Here is a 17,445-nt window from a genome sequence, read left to right as displayed (position 1 = left end):
AACCAGCAATTTCAAAGGGAGTGGTTTAGTTGCTTACACCAACCTCAGTATTTAATTTGTACATCTTCTATTAACCTTGAAAGGATGAAAGGTAAAATCAATCTTGGCAGAATTTGAACTCAGAATGTAAAGAGCCAGTAAAATGCTGTTATGCATTTTGTGCTGTTATGCATTTTGTCCCGCTCACTAATGATTCTATTAACTTGTTTCATAATAATAATAATAATAATAATAATGATAATAATAATAATAATAATAATAATAATAATAATAATAATAATAATAATAATAATAATAATAATAATAATAATAATAAATGCCTGGATGCAGTACCAGGCAGTGGTTCTCATGGCTTCTGATCTTAACTGATTGGAAGTGTTATCATGTACAGTGTTTTGTCTCGGTATAAAAGATGGGCTACAGCAAATATTCTGCTTAATACTACAGATTTGCTTGTCAGTTGTTTGACTTTAACCAGTTGAGCATGTCCCTTGGTGGCTGACGGTATGTGCATCTCTGATCATGAGCAGGTGTAGCGATGGAGCATCATAGCCATGTGTTGAGAGGAATTCTTTGGGGTTTGAATAATTCACCTTTGGAAACATGGGTGTTTTGCTCAATATCCTTAAACAAACCTTATTCAGGGACTTTTTGAGCGGGATGGGCCACTCGACCTGAAAAAAATTCTAACTGGGCCCCACCTGCGTGGGCATGCGCTGTTTATCTTGATATGAGATCATGATGTCGCGCACATATGGTTGTGATGCATGTGCCTGGTGTACCCTTATCAGACGGGTAGTCATGATGGGTATACTGGGCTTCGTATACTTTACCCCAGTGTCACTTTGGTGGCATGCACTGCTCTCTCATTCAATAATAATAATAATAATAATGATAATAATAATAATAATAATAATAATAATTTTTATTTCTAGTTTTAAGGGGAGAGGATTAGTTGTTTACATTGACCTGGTCCCAGTGTCCAGCCGATAGTCATTTTATCAACTCTGAAAGGATGAAAGGCAAAAATTGACCTTGGCAGAATTTGAACTCAGAACATAAAGGACAAGAAGAAATACCACTAAGCATTTTGCCTAATGCAATAATCATTCAGTCAGCTGGCTGCCTTATCTTTACCCAATAATATCAGGATGACATAAAGATATTGTGCAATTCATAGAATTTAGAAGAAGAATATTGTTGCATGTGATTCTAAGCACAACACCAATAGTAATGTTGAATAGTTTAGGAAAATGATATTAGCTCATCTTTTTCTTGCATAATTTATTCATTTAAAATTTTATCGCTGTTCTTAGTGAGCAATGCATATACAATAATTTCTGGTCAGCAAAATGTTTACCAACAAGATAAAGCTGCCATTTTCTTACAGATTCAATAATCAGATATGCTTCATTTTTCTACAGCACAATGCTGACACATTCTGCATCAATCAATGTACTTGAAAAGAATACAGCAGGTCATCCATCTTCATTTAAAGTAGCAACAATCATGTCACGAGAACCATCTGTTTCCACTGTAAATGGGTAAATTTCATTAAACAAAATATTCACTAAACAATCTACGATGCCTTTCGTATTGATTAGTGTATGTATAACAGTCTTGGATAAAATAATATTGGTTTTAAATTTTGGCACAGGGCCAGCAATTTCTGGTGCTCAACTGGTTCTTATTTCTTCAGACCCAAAATGAAAGGCAAAGTTGACCTCGGTGGAGCTTGAACTCAAATCGTAAAGGTGGAGAAAATGCTGGTAAGCATTTGTCCCAATGAGCTAATTTTTCCAGCTTGCTGCTGTTGGATAAAGTAATATTAATGCAATATTGATAAAGGTTGAACACATTAAAAAAACCTTGGAATCCAACAAAATTTACATGGAGATACTTCATACTCAGTGGAGGCGCAATGGCCCAGTGGTTAGGGCAGCGGACTCGCAGTCATAGGATCGCGGTTTCGATTCCCAGACCGGGCGTTGTGAGTGTTTATTGAGTGAAAACACCTAAGCTCCATGAGGTTCTGGCAGGGGATGGTGGTGGACCATGCTGTACTCTTTCACCACAACTTTCTCTCACTCTTACTTCCTGTTTCTGTTGTGCCTGTAATTCAAAGCGTCAGCCTTGTCACACTGTGTCATGCTGAATATCCCTGAGAACTACGTTAAGGGTACAAGTGTCTGTGGAGTGCTCAGCCACTTGCACGTTAATTTCACGAGCAGGCTGTTCCATTGATTGGATCAACTGGAACCCTTGACGTCGTAAGCGATGGAGTACCAACAACAACTTTACACTCAGTAGTTTTAACAACAAATCTTGTAAGGCAGGCTCCAGATGAAGTTTATTTAGTTGAATTTCATATCCAGGTTTCCAGATAGAAGTGGAATGTAATGATTATTTTCCCTTATTTCTGATTATACTACAACTTTCACAAATTCTTGCAATGTTTTACTGCAGATTGTCACATCCTTCATATATGAAAATATATTCCATAGACTGCTGAACACTCTAACAATTCTACCAATCCACTGTCTTGGATTGGTGCATTATTGACCTTCAAAAGATGACTGGCTAAGGTGACCGTAACAGAATTTGGAACAAGGAATTGGGAAAAAATACTGCAAAGCATTTTATTCAACATTCTAACAAGTCTGATACTTTGGCACCTACTAATGTATAAAATTACAGATATTTTACTAAACCCTTCCAAAATATTGAGTATATATTATGTGTGGTAAAGAAGCTTGCTTTGCAACAGTGTGGTTTCAGGTTCAATCCCACTGTATGACGCCTTAAACGGGTGTCTTCAACTATAGCATGAACCAACTGATGCCTCATGAGTGCAATCACTTCAGCATCTGACATGTGGCATACCATGCACCTGTACAAGTAATGTCGATTTGATGGAGGGAGTGAGCTAATATACGGCACCAACATTTGTTTACTGTAAACAAATTCATCCGTCCAAGTTGTTCAGCAAGAAATTGCAGAATTGTCTTTCTTGAATTACAAGAGATTATCAGATGAGGTGATATCAAAAGGTTCCCAGACTAGTTACGTTTAATAAAAAATAATTTATTTACCTAAGTTTTAATATCATCTCCTTTGAAATAGTCACCTTGTGCAGCAATACAGAAGTCCAAGAGTTCCTGTTACTTTTGGAATCCAGCCTGGAAGTCATTTTTCGTGAGTGGAGGACCTTCTGTGATTCGCTCTTGGTCTTGACAATGGTGTTAGAATAACAACCTTTGAGCTGTATTTTCATCTTGGGGAAAAGATGGAAGTCTGCAGGTGTTAAATATGGTGAATAGGGAGGGTGTGGAAGTGATTCCATGTTGTTTTTGGTAAGAAACTCATGACTGAGGTGACCTTGGTGAAGAATCCAATTCTTCATGCTCCACAGATCTGGTCACTTTTGCTGAATGTCCTTTCACAGTAGAATTCTTGATTGATGGTATGGTCTTGGGGGATGAATTCTTGATGCACAATACCACATTTCTGGGAGCAACACTTGCGGCAGGTCTTCTAGATCACTCATTGTCTTCCAGGGATGTTCTTCTGCTTTTGAAGCACTCAAGCCACTCAAAACATTGTGTACAGCCCATTGCCTCAAAGCATGCTCAATGCCTCTGTAGCAGACTTTCCAAGTTTAACGCAAAATTTCACGTTGGCTCCTTGTTCCTGTCCATGACAAAATCTCAGACTACAGCATTCGTGTGATCACAAAAACATAAATTTCACAACTTGTGAAGTAAACACAAGCAATGTTGCTTGGCACACTGTCTCATGAAGGTCATCGCTAGCTTTCACTGCACACACAACTGCATGCCACCATCTGTTGGCATGCTACAAAACTAGTCCAGGAACTTTTTCGTATCACCTCATGCATGTATTATATAAATATGTGTGTGTGTGCACGTGCACATGCATATATGCATGTGCATGTGTATGCGTCATTGTGTATCTTTGTGTTTGTGTTTATTCCTACTGCTTCATAACCAGTGTTGGTTTGTTTACATCTTACATTCTCCTTAACTTAGTGGTTTGGCATAAGAGATTGAAAGAATAAGTACCAAACTCAAAGAATTAGCACAGTGGTTGATTAATTCTATTAAACCATTCAAGGTGGTGCCCTGGCATGGTTATAACAGATAAGAGATAAGAGATAAAAGATAAAAGATATTGCAAGTTAAATGAAATGCTTGGGCAATCAATTCATTATAAATATAGTCACACAAAAGAGTTTAGTTTTCCAGAAGATAGAGAGAGAAATTACATTTGTTGCTAGTTCAGTAGTAAATATGTCTCATGTTTATCAATCTAGTTTAGCAGCTGTTACATCTCTGAATTTATAGTTCATTGTAAACTGTTGCAAAACACGTAAACAGTTATTAAAATGTTTATATACTTATTGTACAAGCATAACTAATCAATGTCACACCACTATTAGTGAACTCAGTAAACATGGCTGCCAGCACAGCGATAACACGGTTATGAATAGTATTTCAAGATTCTATTGGTGCAGGTGAAGCCACGTGGTTAAAAAGCTTGCTTCTCAATCATGTTGTCTCGGGTTCAATTTCACTGTGCAGCGCCTTGGGCAAGTGTCTTCTACTATACTATGGGCTGATCAAAAGCCTTGTGAGTGGATTTGGTGGACAGAAACAGAAAGATGCTTGTCATACATCATCATTAGATCGACCCCAGTATGCAACTGGTACTTAATTTATCGACCCGGAAAAAATGAAAGGCAAAGTCTACCTCGGCAGAATTTGAAGACAGACGAAATGCCGCTAAGCATTTCGCCCAGTGTGCTAATGTTTCTTATTTCTTTATTGCCCACAAGGGTCTAAACATAGAGGGGACAAACAAGGACAGACAAAGGGATTAAGTCGATTACATCGACCCCAGTGCATAAATGGTACTTAATTTATCGACCCCGAAAGGATGAAAGGCAAAGTTGACCTTGGTGGAATTTGAACTCAGAACGTCATGGCAAACAAAATACCGCTAAGCATTTTGCTTGGCGTGCTAACGTCTCTGCCAGCTCGCTGCCTTCTGTGATCCTTATAGTGACTGAGAATGAAGAGCCAATGCTTTAAAACTCAAAAGGCTTTTGGTAAAGCTAGAGAATAACTTAAAGAATGAATTTTTGCGAAATAAATATTTGTTGATTTTTAAACAGATAGACTACATTGTTGTAATTACTAAACATACAGATGCAGGCATAGCTATGTGGTTAAGAACTCACTTTGCAACCACATGGTTTTGGGTTCAGTATCAGTGTATGATACCTTGGTCTAGTGCAGTGGGTCCCAAATCTTTTCAGGCCGCCGCCCCCTGGCATCCAGCCTACATCCCCAGTGCCTCACCACCACCACCATCACCACAAACATAGATCACTTTCTGCTGCAAATTCAAAACAACTGTATCTCACAAATAAAAGTTAACATAATTAACTCATTATTTGGGGTTTTCTTTTTACATCCATTGCTTCATTTCGGCCCAATATCTCCCCACTTTTCTTCAATGTCCACCTGAGTCTTTTCACCGACCCCAGAGGGGCAGTTCTGCCCACTTTGGGAACCACTGGTCTAGTGTCCTCTACTATGAGTCTGGGCTTACCAATGGCTTGTGAATGAATTTAGTAGACGGAAACTGTGTGGAAGTCCTTTGTATATATTATTTGTGTGTGTGTGTTTATGTGTGTGTATGTGTGAGTGTGTTTGTGTGTCTTTGTGTTTGTGTTTGTTCTCCACCGCCACTCAGCATCAGGTGTTGGTTTCTTTACATCCACATAATTTAATACTTTTGGAAAAAGATACCAATGGAATAAGTACCAGACTTAACAAATTAGTACTGCAGTTGATCTGTTTACAGTACCTCAGCATGACTACAATCCAGTGACCGAAAGAAGTAAAAGTCATAAGATATATAAGATATAATTTTTTTTTTTTCCTTCCAAGTAATTCGCTTTTAAATCCACATTTGCCATGGGTAGCCATCTTGACTGTTGCACTCTTCTCACAACTAAAAAGTAGATGTAAATCTCTTACTAACCGTATGACCTTCTATCAATTATTGTTGCTGTTGTTGTTGTAGAACCAGTACAAGTAAATAGATAGGAAATGAAACGAAATGAAAAACATAAAAACATATATGAAAGCATTATGCAAACACTACAGACAATTTTCACTTTTCTACAGTTTTGAATATTTCTGCATAAACTGAAATTGTCAATATATTGTCTCCATATTGAAAATGTCTATAACAAGCATATATTGTATTGAATAGTACTGAATGGAATGATATTTAAAGGTCACTTCTTTCTTTATAATTATTGGTTTATAACCGTCATCCAAAGTCAGTCCTTTCTGTTGATAGTGAATCTGCAAGCTCCATAGACTGGCATTGGTGTTGAAATTGTAGCCCTTAGGTTGTTAAGGTTGTTATCAAGATTATACTGTGACCTACAATTTGTCCATAGTAAATCACTGACAAAGAAATGCTTTGCATTTTAGTCAGTCTTGCTTCATTCCATTACGTGTAATTCTTCCATTTATAAGCTACCTATGCCAATAAAACTGCTTAGAATGAGAGATAGTGACAAGAAATTAACCTTAAATGGAATGCAAATAGCACTTTTTGCTTCTTTGTTTTTCTATTTTTTTTAATGAATAAATCAGCAACTTGGTTGAAGATAGCTACATGTTGCATAAAGATTACATTACAGTTTTGTTTAAAACTGTTAAAACTTGTATCATAATGATAATAATAATAATAATAATAATAATTTGCCCTGATGCTGTACCAGGCAGTGGCTCTCATGGCTTTTGATCTTAACTGATTGGAAGTGTTTGTACATTGTTTTGTCTTGGTACAAAAGATGGGCTACAGCAAATATTCTGCTTAATACCACAGATTTGCTTGTCAGTTGTTTGACCTTAACCAGTTGAGCATGTCCCTTGATAGCTGACAATATGTGCATCTCTGATCATGAGCAGAAGTAGTGGGGGAGCATCATAGCCATTTGTTGAGAGGAATTCTTTCGGGTTTGAATAATTCACGTTTGGAAACATTGGTGTTTTGCTCAGCATCCTTAAACAAGCTTTATTCAGGGACCTTTGAGCGGGAGGGGCTACTCGACCTGAAGAAAATTCTAACTTGGCCCCATCTGCAGGGTCATGCGCTGTTTATCTCGTTATGAGATCACCATGTCGCGCACATATGGTTGTGATGCATGTGCCTGGTGTACCCTTATCAGACGGGTAGTCATGATGGATATAATGGGCTTCGTATATTTTACCCCAATGTACATGATAACACTTCCAATCAATTAAGATCAGAAGCCACGAGAGCCACTGCCTGGTACTGCATCCGGGCATTATTATTATTATTATTATTTATGTTTGACTTTTGTTTTGCATTTGTACAAGTTGGATCCAAGTCTCACCCAGAGACCTCAAGAGACAACAAGTTAGAAGTTCATGTAGGTGTTATGCCTAGGGTACCATATATTTGGATTTGTACAGTTTTGTTCAAGTGAATGTTTAAGAAACCATAAGAAAATTATGTGTTTGTTTTAAAATTTGAGATCACATAGACAGTATTTTATGTAGGATATGGGCAGTTCCCATGAGCACTATCTTTTTATTATTATTATTATTATTTTTATTTTTATTATTATTATTATTATTATTATTATTATTATTATTATTATTATTATTATTATTTTGGAGGTGCAATGGCCCAGTGGTTAGGGCAGTGGACTCGTGGTCGGAGGATCACAGTTTCGATTTCCAGACCGGGCGCTGTGTGTGTTTATTGAGCAAAAACACCTAAACCTCCATGAGGCTCCGGCAGGGGGTGGTGGCGACCCCTGGTGTACTCTTTCACCCCAACTTTCTCTCACTCTTCTTCCTGTTTCTTGTGTAAAGCTGCAATGGACTGGTGTGCCGTCCAGCTGGGTGGGGGGAGCACATATGCCATAGAAACCAGGAAACCAGGCCCATGAGCCTGGCTAGGTTTTGAAAGGGCACATAATAATGATAATAATAATAATAATAATAATAATAATAATAATAATAATAATAATAATAACAACAACAACAACAACAACAATAATAATAATAATAATAATAATAATAATAATAATAACAATAATAACAACAACAACAATAATAACAACAACAACAATAATAATAATAATAATAATAATAATAACAACAACAACAACAACAACAACAACAATAATAATAATAATAATGGTTTCAAATTATGGCACAAGGCCAGAAGTCTCGGGGGAGGGGGTGGGGTAAGTCGATTATTTTGACCCCAGTGCTTGACTGGTACTTATTTTATTGACCCCAAAAGGATGACAGGTAAAGTCAACCTTAATAGAATTTGAACTCAGGCTATAATAACTGAGAAAATGCCACAAAGCATTTTGCCCTGTGTGCTAATGGTTCTGCCCGCTTGCCACCTCAATAATGATAACAACAACAACAACAAAATGATGATGATGATGATGATGATATTAATAATGATAATAATAATAAAATTAATTAATCTTTAAACAAAAACTTCAGATTAGAACCTTAAATATTAAATTATACTGATGTCATTCATTTACATACTTTTTTAACGCTACATCTATTTTTTCCCCATCATTTAAAAAGACACTTCCTCCATTTTGTTTTTCTTTTTTCTCCTTGTACCTTATATCTTTCTTATTTTTTACTTTTTATTTCTTCTATCTTCTTAAAATGTCCATTATAGATTAGGAGATTAAAATGCTTGGCTAAATTATTAAGTGATATTGTGGAATGTCAAATTAATTACAGAATTGATTGATTGAATATGGATTAAAAAAAAAGATAAACATATCAAAAATGAAAGTCATCATTTCTATCATCAAATGAAAATGGCTTCCAACTGGAATAAAAGAGAATTTCAAATTATATGCAAAAGATTTTGTTTTAATATAAGGATTAGAGATTTCATTTTATTTTGCTTTCAGTGAAGGAGATTGCATTGCAGTGGAATCTACGATAAGTTGCTTAGAAATAATAATAATCTCCTTCAGATCCTATACTAAGGGTCAATGTCTGATTAGTGAATTAAGACAGAAATCATGGAAACTGAAACATACACCTTACCTTAGTTTACTGTGTGTCTGTTATGAAGGCCTACAAAAGAAATCATGGGAAAATGTTAAATAATACTTTATGTCTACATATCTCTGTTTGTGAATGATTTATTTTTATACATAGTTTTTCTTCTAGAAAGATATATAGAGTTCCCATTATATATATTTCATTTCAAAGTTTCAGCTCAGAGCTGCGGCCATGCTGATGCATATATATATATATATATATATATATATATATATATATATATATATATATATATATATATATATATATATATATATATATATATGTGTGTGTATATGTATGTATATGAGTGTGTGTGTGTGTGTATCATCATCATCGTTTAACGTCCGCTTTCCATGCTAGCATGGGTTGGACGATTTGACTGAGGACTGGTGAAACCGGATGGCAACACCAGGCTCCAGTCTGATTTGGCAGAGTTTCTACAGCTGGATGCCCTTCCTAACGCCAACCACTCAGAGAGTGTAGTGGGTGCTTTTACGTGTCACCCGCACGAAAACGGCCACGCTCGAAATGGTGTCTTTTATGTGCCACCCGCACAAGCCAGTCCAGGGGCACTGGCAACGATCTCGCTCGAAAATCCTACAGGAGCCAGTCAGGCGGTACTGGCAACGGCCACGCTCAAAATGGTGCATCTCATGTGCCACCCGCACAAGAACCAGTCCAGGGGCACTGGCAACGATCTTACTTGGCTTGCCGGGTCTTCTCACGCACAGCCCATTTCCAAAGGTCTCGGTCCGTAGTCATCGCCTCGGTGAGGCCCAATGTACGAAGGTCTTGCCTCACCACCTCAGCCCAGGTCTTCCTGGGCCTACCTCTTCCACGGGTTCCCTCAACTGTTAGGGTGTGGCACTTTTTCACGCAGCTATCCTCCTCCATTCTCACCACATGTCCATACCAGCGCAATCGTCTCTCTTGCACGCCACAACTGATGCTTCTAATGTTCAGCTTTTCTCTCAAGATACTTACACTCTGACGGGTATTCACATTGACATTACACATCCAACGGAGCATACTGGCTTCATTCCTTGCGAGCTTACGTATGTCCTCAGCAGTTACAGCCCATGTTTCACTGCCATGTAGCATGGTTGTTCGTACGCATGCGTCATACAGTCTGCCTTTTACTCTGAGTGAGAGTCCCTTTGTCGCCAGCAGGGGTAAGAGCTCTCTAAACTTTGCCCAGGCTATTCTTATTCTAGCAGCTACACTTTCAGCGCACCCACCCCCACTACTAACTTGGTCGCCCAGATAGCGGAAGCTATCGACTACCTCTAGTTTTTCACCCTGGAATGAGATAGAAGTTGTTTCCTGTTTGTTTGCAGTCTTTATTGCACCTGAACATGTATGTATGTATGTATGTATGTATGTGTGTATGAATGTATATCATCATCATCATCGTTTAACGTCCGCTTTCCATGCTGGCATGGGTTGGACGATTTGACTGAGGACTGGCGAACCATATGGCTGCACCAGGCTCCAATCTGATCTGGCAGAGTTTCTACAGCTGGATGCCCTTCCTAACGCCAACCACTCCGAGAGTGTAGTGGGTGCTTTTATGTGTCACCTGCACGAGGGCCAGTCTGGCGGTACTGGCAACGACCACGCTCAAATGGTGTTTTTTATGTTCCACCTGCACAGGAGCCAGTCCAGCAGCACTGGCAACGACCTCACTGGAATATTTTTTCATGTGCCAGTAAGGCAATGCTGGTAACGATAATGTTCGAATTGTGCCTTTTACGTGCCACTGGCACGGAAGCCAGTCAGCTGCTCTGGCAACGATCATGCTCAGATGGTGCTCTTAGCACTCCACTAGCACGAATGCCAGTCATCAAATTTGATTTCGATTTCGATTTATATATATATATATGTGTGTGTGTGTGTGTGTGTGTGTGTATTTATGTATATATATATATTATATATATGTATATATATGTGTATATATTTATGTATGTATATATGTATGTATATATATGTATATATGTATGTATATATGTGTGGGCGTGTATGTATGTGTATACACACACATACACATATATACATATATACATACATATATATATATGTGTGTGTGTGTGTGTGTGGATAGATACATACATACATATATATATATATATATATATATATATATATATATATATATATATATATATATATGTATATATATATATATATGTATAGTCACTAATTGACTATTAGATAAGCACATTAGATTATTCAGTAACAAATTTAATAACTTTATCCTTGCCTTCCATAATATCAATAGTAACAATAATAGCCACAGCTGTAACATCAATGTAACTTATAACCATAGTAACGGCAGCAATATCAAGAATAATAGGTCAGAATTATTTATGAAAATTCACCAGAAACTATAAAACGCTGTCATCCTATAACAGAAGACAAATATACCCCTGAGTCACAATAAGGTTACTTCTACTTGGGAAGCTAAATCTTCCTCTGAAAATCTTTGTTTATAAGCCTGCTTGATAAGATAGAGTTATAAAATATGACATTAATGATGACAATAACTAAGAAATCTTAAATCTCGAAAGAGCTTTTATTTGATTGTTCTACTTCCTAGTGAAAACAGTTAAATGTATTTTTTTTTGAGGTGGCATTTTTGATGCATATTATGTTATATTTTTCATGGTGGTGGTTGTCGCAGGCACTAAGTTGGAGGTTAAAGAGTAAAGAGTAAAGACCCCACTTTGTTCATGAATGACCATGAGATTCCACATAGAAAGTTACTCCCTGAGGCACAAGTCTGGGTATGGTTGTTTATGGAAGACCAGCATTCGGCCATGCATACCAGCATTCCTTCTCCACACCATCGATGTTATCCAAGGGAAAGGCAAAGGCTGATGCAGCTTGGCACCAGTGGCATCACAACTCATTTCTACAGCTGAGTGAACTGGAGTAACGTGAAATAAAGTGTCTTGCTCAAGAACACAACACACAGCCTGGTCTGGGAATTGAACTGACTATCTTATGACTGTGAGCTCGATGCTCTAACCACTGAGCCATGCACCTTCAAGTCATGGGTTACAATTGGTGATACAAACTGTAGTAATGCCACTGGCTAAATTAAATGATTCTCATATCACAGTTTACTGTTTTATCATCATCATCATCATCATCATCGTTTAACGTCCGCTTTCTATGCTAGCATGGGTTGGATGATTTGACTGAGAACTGGTGAACCAGATGGCTCCACCAGGCTCCAATCTGATTTAGCAGAGTTTCTACAGCTGCATGCCCTTCCTAACACCAACCACTCCGAGAGTGTAGGGAGTGCTTTTACGTGCCACCGGCACGAAGGCCAGTCAGGCAGTACTGGCAACGGCCATGCTCAAAATGGTGTTTTTTACGTGCCACCTGCACAGGAGCCAGTCCAGCGGCACTGGCAACGATCTCGCTCGAATGTCTTTTCACGTGCCACTGGCACAAGTGCCAGGAAGGCGACGCTGGTAATGATCATGCTCAAGTGGTGCTATTTACATGCCACTGACACGGAAGCCAGGCAGCTGCTCTGGCAGCGATCATGTTCAGACGTTGCTCTTCGCGCTCCACTGGTACAGGTGCCATCACGATTTCGCTTTCACTTGCCTGAACAGGTCTTCGCAAGCTGAGTTTAGTGTCCAATGAAGGAAAGGTACGCATAAGCAGGCTGGCTACACTCTGACTTTTCTCAACTGTTCTTAGCTCTGGACTGTCTAAAACAGTGGTTCTCAACCAGGGTCTATATAAGATTGATGTGCGGAGGGGGACATGCAAGCAAAATAGTAAATTGGGAATCTAAAGTTGTATATTTAGGGTCCAGGGAAAAGTTTTGATTTAGATGTATTTATCACAAGAAACAGCTAAATTTCTTTTTCAAACGTTTTGCATAGTTCAGCCTACACAAGTTAATGTGTGAATTACAAAATAAGAATTCTGAAAGAAGGATCTATAAAACTAGTTCATAAACATCAAATGGCTTTGGGGGTCCACCAGAGTAGAATAGTAAGCAAAGGGGTCCATAGATAAAAAAATGGTTAAGAACCACTGGTTTAAATTCTTTCTCTCCCAGATTTGGTTGGTTTTGAATTTTCATTGATGCTTCTGAAACTTGGCTTTTTTCTATGTCTTTGAATCATCATCATCATCATCATCATCATCATCATCATCGTTTAATGTTCGCTTTCCAAGCTAGCATGGGTTGGACGATTTGACTGAGAACTGGAGAACCAGATGGCTGCACCAGACTCATGTACCCAGACTTTGTGGACACCCTGTAGTCACTCAACCTGCTAGAATAAAACAGCTAACTCTCCCTCAAATGTACTACCTTAGAAAGAGACACAATAGATAAGATAGTCTGGGGTGTACAGTTTCTGGATAAGGATGGGTAGTCAGCATTGGAATGCTTTTGATAATAGGTCAGCTTACTCATAGTTGATCTGGAGCTAAAGAGTCGGAAATGTTCAATAAAGAGCTGTAATCTAAATATGGATTGCTACCAATGTAGCTTGTAAATTCGTATGCCCACAAGATAGCTGCCAAATACAGAAACATTTCAGTGGTCTTCTATCTTTTAATTGTTTCAACCATTGCACTGCACCATGTTGGGGTACCATCCTGAAGGGTCTTTGTTGAACAAATTATTTTTAGTGTCTTGTTCCTATTCTATTAGTTTCTATTGCTGAACCACTAAATTATGGGGAAGTAAACAAACCAACATCAGTTGTCAAGCAATGACAGGTGGTGGGGCACAAACACAAAAACACACACACACATTGGGCTTCCACACAGTTTTCATCTATCAAATTCACTTACAAGACATTAGTCATCCTGGGATTATAGCCCAAGGTGCTATGCATATTAATCTTTGTAGCAATCTCTGTCTGGATATTTGTCAATATTAGATTTATAAGCCCTAAAATTCCATAACTGTCCATGGCGTAGTGGTTTAGAGCGCGGGCTACTAACCCCAAGATTCCGAGTTTGATTCCAGGCAGTAACATTGAAAAATACCTTAGGAATGAGAACCCAGGTTCGAAATTTCCCCATGACACCTGATGAAGGCTGGAGGGTATATCAGCCGAAATGCTGTGTTAACGACAAACAAGATGAGGACAAATATACGTCAAATGTAAATAATGTTTTATTTTTGACTTGTTTCAGTCATTAGACTGCAGCCATGCTGGAGCACCACCTTAAAGAATTTTTAGTTGTACGAATTGACCCCAGTACTTATTCTACTGGTTTCTTTTGCTGAACCACTAAGTTAAAAAGGCATAAAAACACCATCACTGGTTGTCAGACAATGGTTAGGGGACAAACACACACACACACACACACATGATGGTTTTCTTTCAGTTTCTTCTTTCTTTACTGCCCACAGTAAACATAGAGAGGATAAACAAAGACAGACATAGGGATTAAGTCGATTACATCGACCCCAGTGTGTAACTGGTACTAAATTTATCGACCCCGAAAGGATGAGAGGCAAAGTCGACCTCGGCGGAATTTGAACTCAGAACGTAACAGCAGACGAAATACCGCTAAGCATTTCGCCCAGCATGCTAGCGTTTCTGCCAGCTCACCGCCTTCTGTTTAAACTATTCTACCAGCTCCACCTCCTTTGAAATTATAATAATAATAATCATCCTTTCTACTAAAGGCACAAGGTCTGAAATTTGGGGTAGGGGCAAGGACTAGTCAATTACACTGAACCCAGTGTTTCACTGGTGCTTAATTTATCAACCCTGAAAGGATGGAAAGCAAAGTTGACTTGCACAGAATTTGAACTCAGAACATACAGATGGCCAAAATGCCGCAAAGCATTTTTACCAGCTTGCTAATGATTCTGGCAACTTGCTGCCTTTATATTAATAATAATAATAATAATAATAATAATAATAGCAACTTCTAACGCAGGTACAAGACCTGACATTGTGGGTGGTGGTTATTTGATTAAATCAACCCTGGTACTTTATTTAATCATGGAAGGATGAATGACAGAGTTTACAATGTAATTGAATTCATCATCATCATCATTTAACATCCGTTTTTTCCATGCTTGCATGAGTCAGATGGAATTTATTGAGGCAGGTTTTTCTAGAGCCAGATGCCCTTCCTGTTGCTAACCCTTACCTGTTTCCAAGAAAGGGAACATTTCTTCATGGCTGGACATGGTTTGTATTAGAAGACTGGACATGAACAACATTGCTTGTCTGACAGTCATCCTTGTTTACAACCATCACATGATATCAAGACAAAGATACACACACATAGACATGCACACACTTACACACACACACATGCACGTGCACACATATACACGTGCACATATACACATGCACACACACAGGTGCACACACGACAGGCTTCTTACAGTTTCCATCTATCAAATCTCACAAGGCTTTGGTCGGCCGAGGCAATAATAGAAGACGCTTGCCTAAAGTGCTGCGCAGTGGGACTGAACCTGAGACTATATGGTCAGGAAGCAAGTTCCGTATTACACAGCCAGGCATGCATCTATTCTGTTTAAGATATTTTAATATATTAATATATATTTAAATTTAAAATCTTTCTACTTTCATTGAGACGTTTACCGCAGGCCTATTATATAAATATACCCTACGACCGCGTGCGTGTCTAGGTGTGTGCGTATATGTATTTATGTATGCATGCATACATCTCTCTCTTTATATATATATATATATATATATATATATATATATATGCACACACAAACAACCACACACGTGCACATTAATATTTGTTTTATGTCAAATTATACAAAAAGAAAACGATTTAAACTTAAATAGGATTAATTAATATTTTTTAGTTGAATATATTTAATATCTTTTACAAGGAAAAAGTTGTGAAAGGAGTATATATGCGCTCGCGCACATTGTGTATGTATGTACACACATATATATATGTATATGTATATGTATATATATATATAAATATGTATATATATATATATATATATATATATATAAATATGTAGGTTTGGCGATGCAAACCTATATGTGTGTGTGTGAGTGACAGAGATAATATATAATCGATAATAAATGATAGTAAAGAAAGGTAAGAGGAAAACAGAAGAATTGATAAGGGAAATCAACAAAATAACATTGACAGACAACAGAGATGAAAAGAACGATATAGCAAGTGCGTGTGTGTTCTTTGATTGTTAAAGATTAATGCGTGTGTGCACAGGATTAAACAAAATTGGAGAGTTCGAAATATTCAGAGAATTGATAAGGGAAGGGAGTGAACTCTCGTTAGTAAGCTTGTCAATCGATTTATATTCAAATTAGCAGATCTACTTTTAAGTTACCGCTTACTGCCTTAAAAATAAGAGGCTACGTTTTATAATGTAATCCTAAATATTAATAGATGTCTTATAGACGTTATGGACACTTTAAATAAGACCTAGCATGGGCTTAAAAAAATTTGTCAATCAGCCAGTCTTATGAAAGAGAGTCGAAGAAGGTCGTTTGAACAGCTAGAAACAGCGACCAAATCTATTTGTAATTGCATCCTAACGTCTTGAAAAGGGAAGGATACTTTTGATGACCCAGTTCTAGCGATATGTGGGTTAAGGTATAAAACAAAAAAACAAGGCTATGTCATACTTGGAACTACTTTGATTATAGCGCTATTCGGGGAAAAGAAAAATTACCGAAGGTTAAACGACAAATTGTTTAGGAATAATTGGATAAGGTGACTTAAAGTGTCAAGAAAAAAAAAAGAAAAACAGTAGAGTGAAGAGTGAATTGGATGGAGCGCGCGTGGTTATTTCTTTAAACTGGTTTAGGTCATTGGACTGCGACCATGCTGGGGCACTGTGTGTGTGTGCTGTTAAATTTCTTAACAAATAACCTTAAGTACTGTATCTGTTTGCCAGTTCGAAAATATTTCTGTGATATTAATAAGATTTAATTTATTAATAATTTAGTAATAAGATTTAATTTATTTCTTAAGTTAACAAGTAAATTTTATAGGTGCAGGATTGGCTGCGTGGTAAGTAGCTTGCTTACCAACCACATGGTTCCAGGTTCAGTCCCACTGCATGGCATCTTAGGCAAGTTCTTCTAGCCTCAGGTCAACCAAAGCCATGTGAGTGGATTTGGTAGACGGAAACTGAAAGAAGACCGTCGTATATATATATATAAATATAAATATATATATGTTTGTGTGTCTGTGTTTGTTCCCCCAACATCGCTTGACAACCGATGCTGGTGTGTTTATGTCTCCGTCACTTAGT

Source organism: Octopus bimaculoides, chromosome 3 (assembly GCF_046866305.1).
Source record: "Octopus bimaculoides isolate indiv1 chromosome 3, ASM4686630v1, whole genome shotgun sequence".
NCBI lineage: Eukaryota > Metazoa > Mollusca > Cephalopoda > Octopoda > Octopodidae > Octopus > Octopus bimaculoides.
This window is presented reverse-complemented; position numbering follows the sequence as displayed.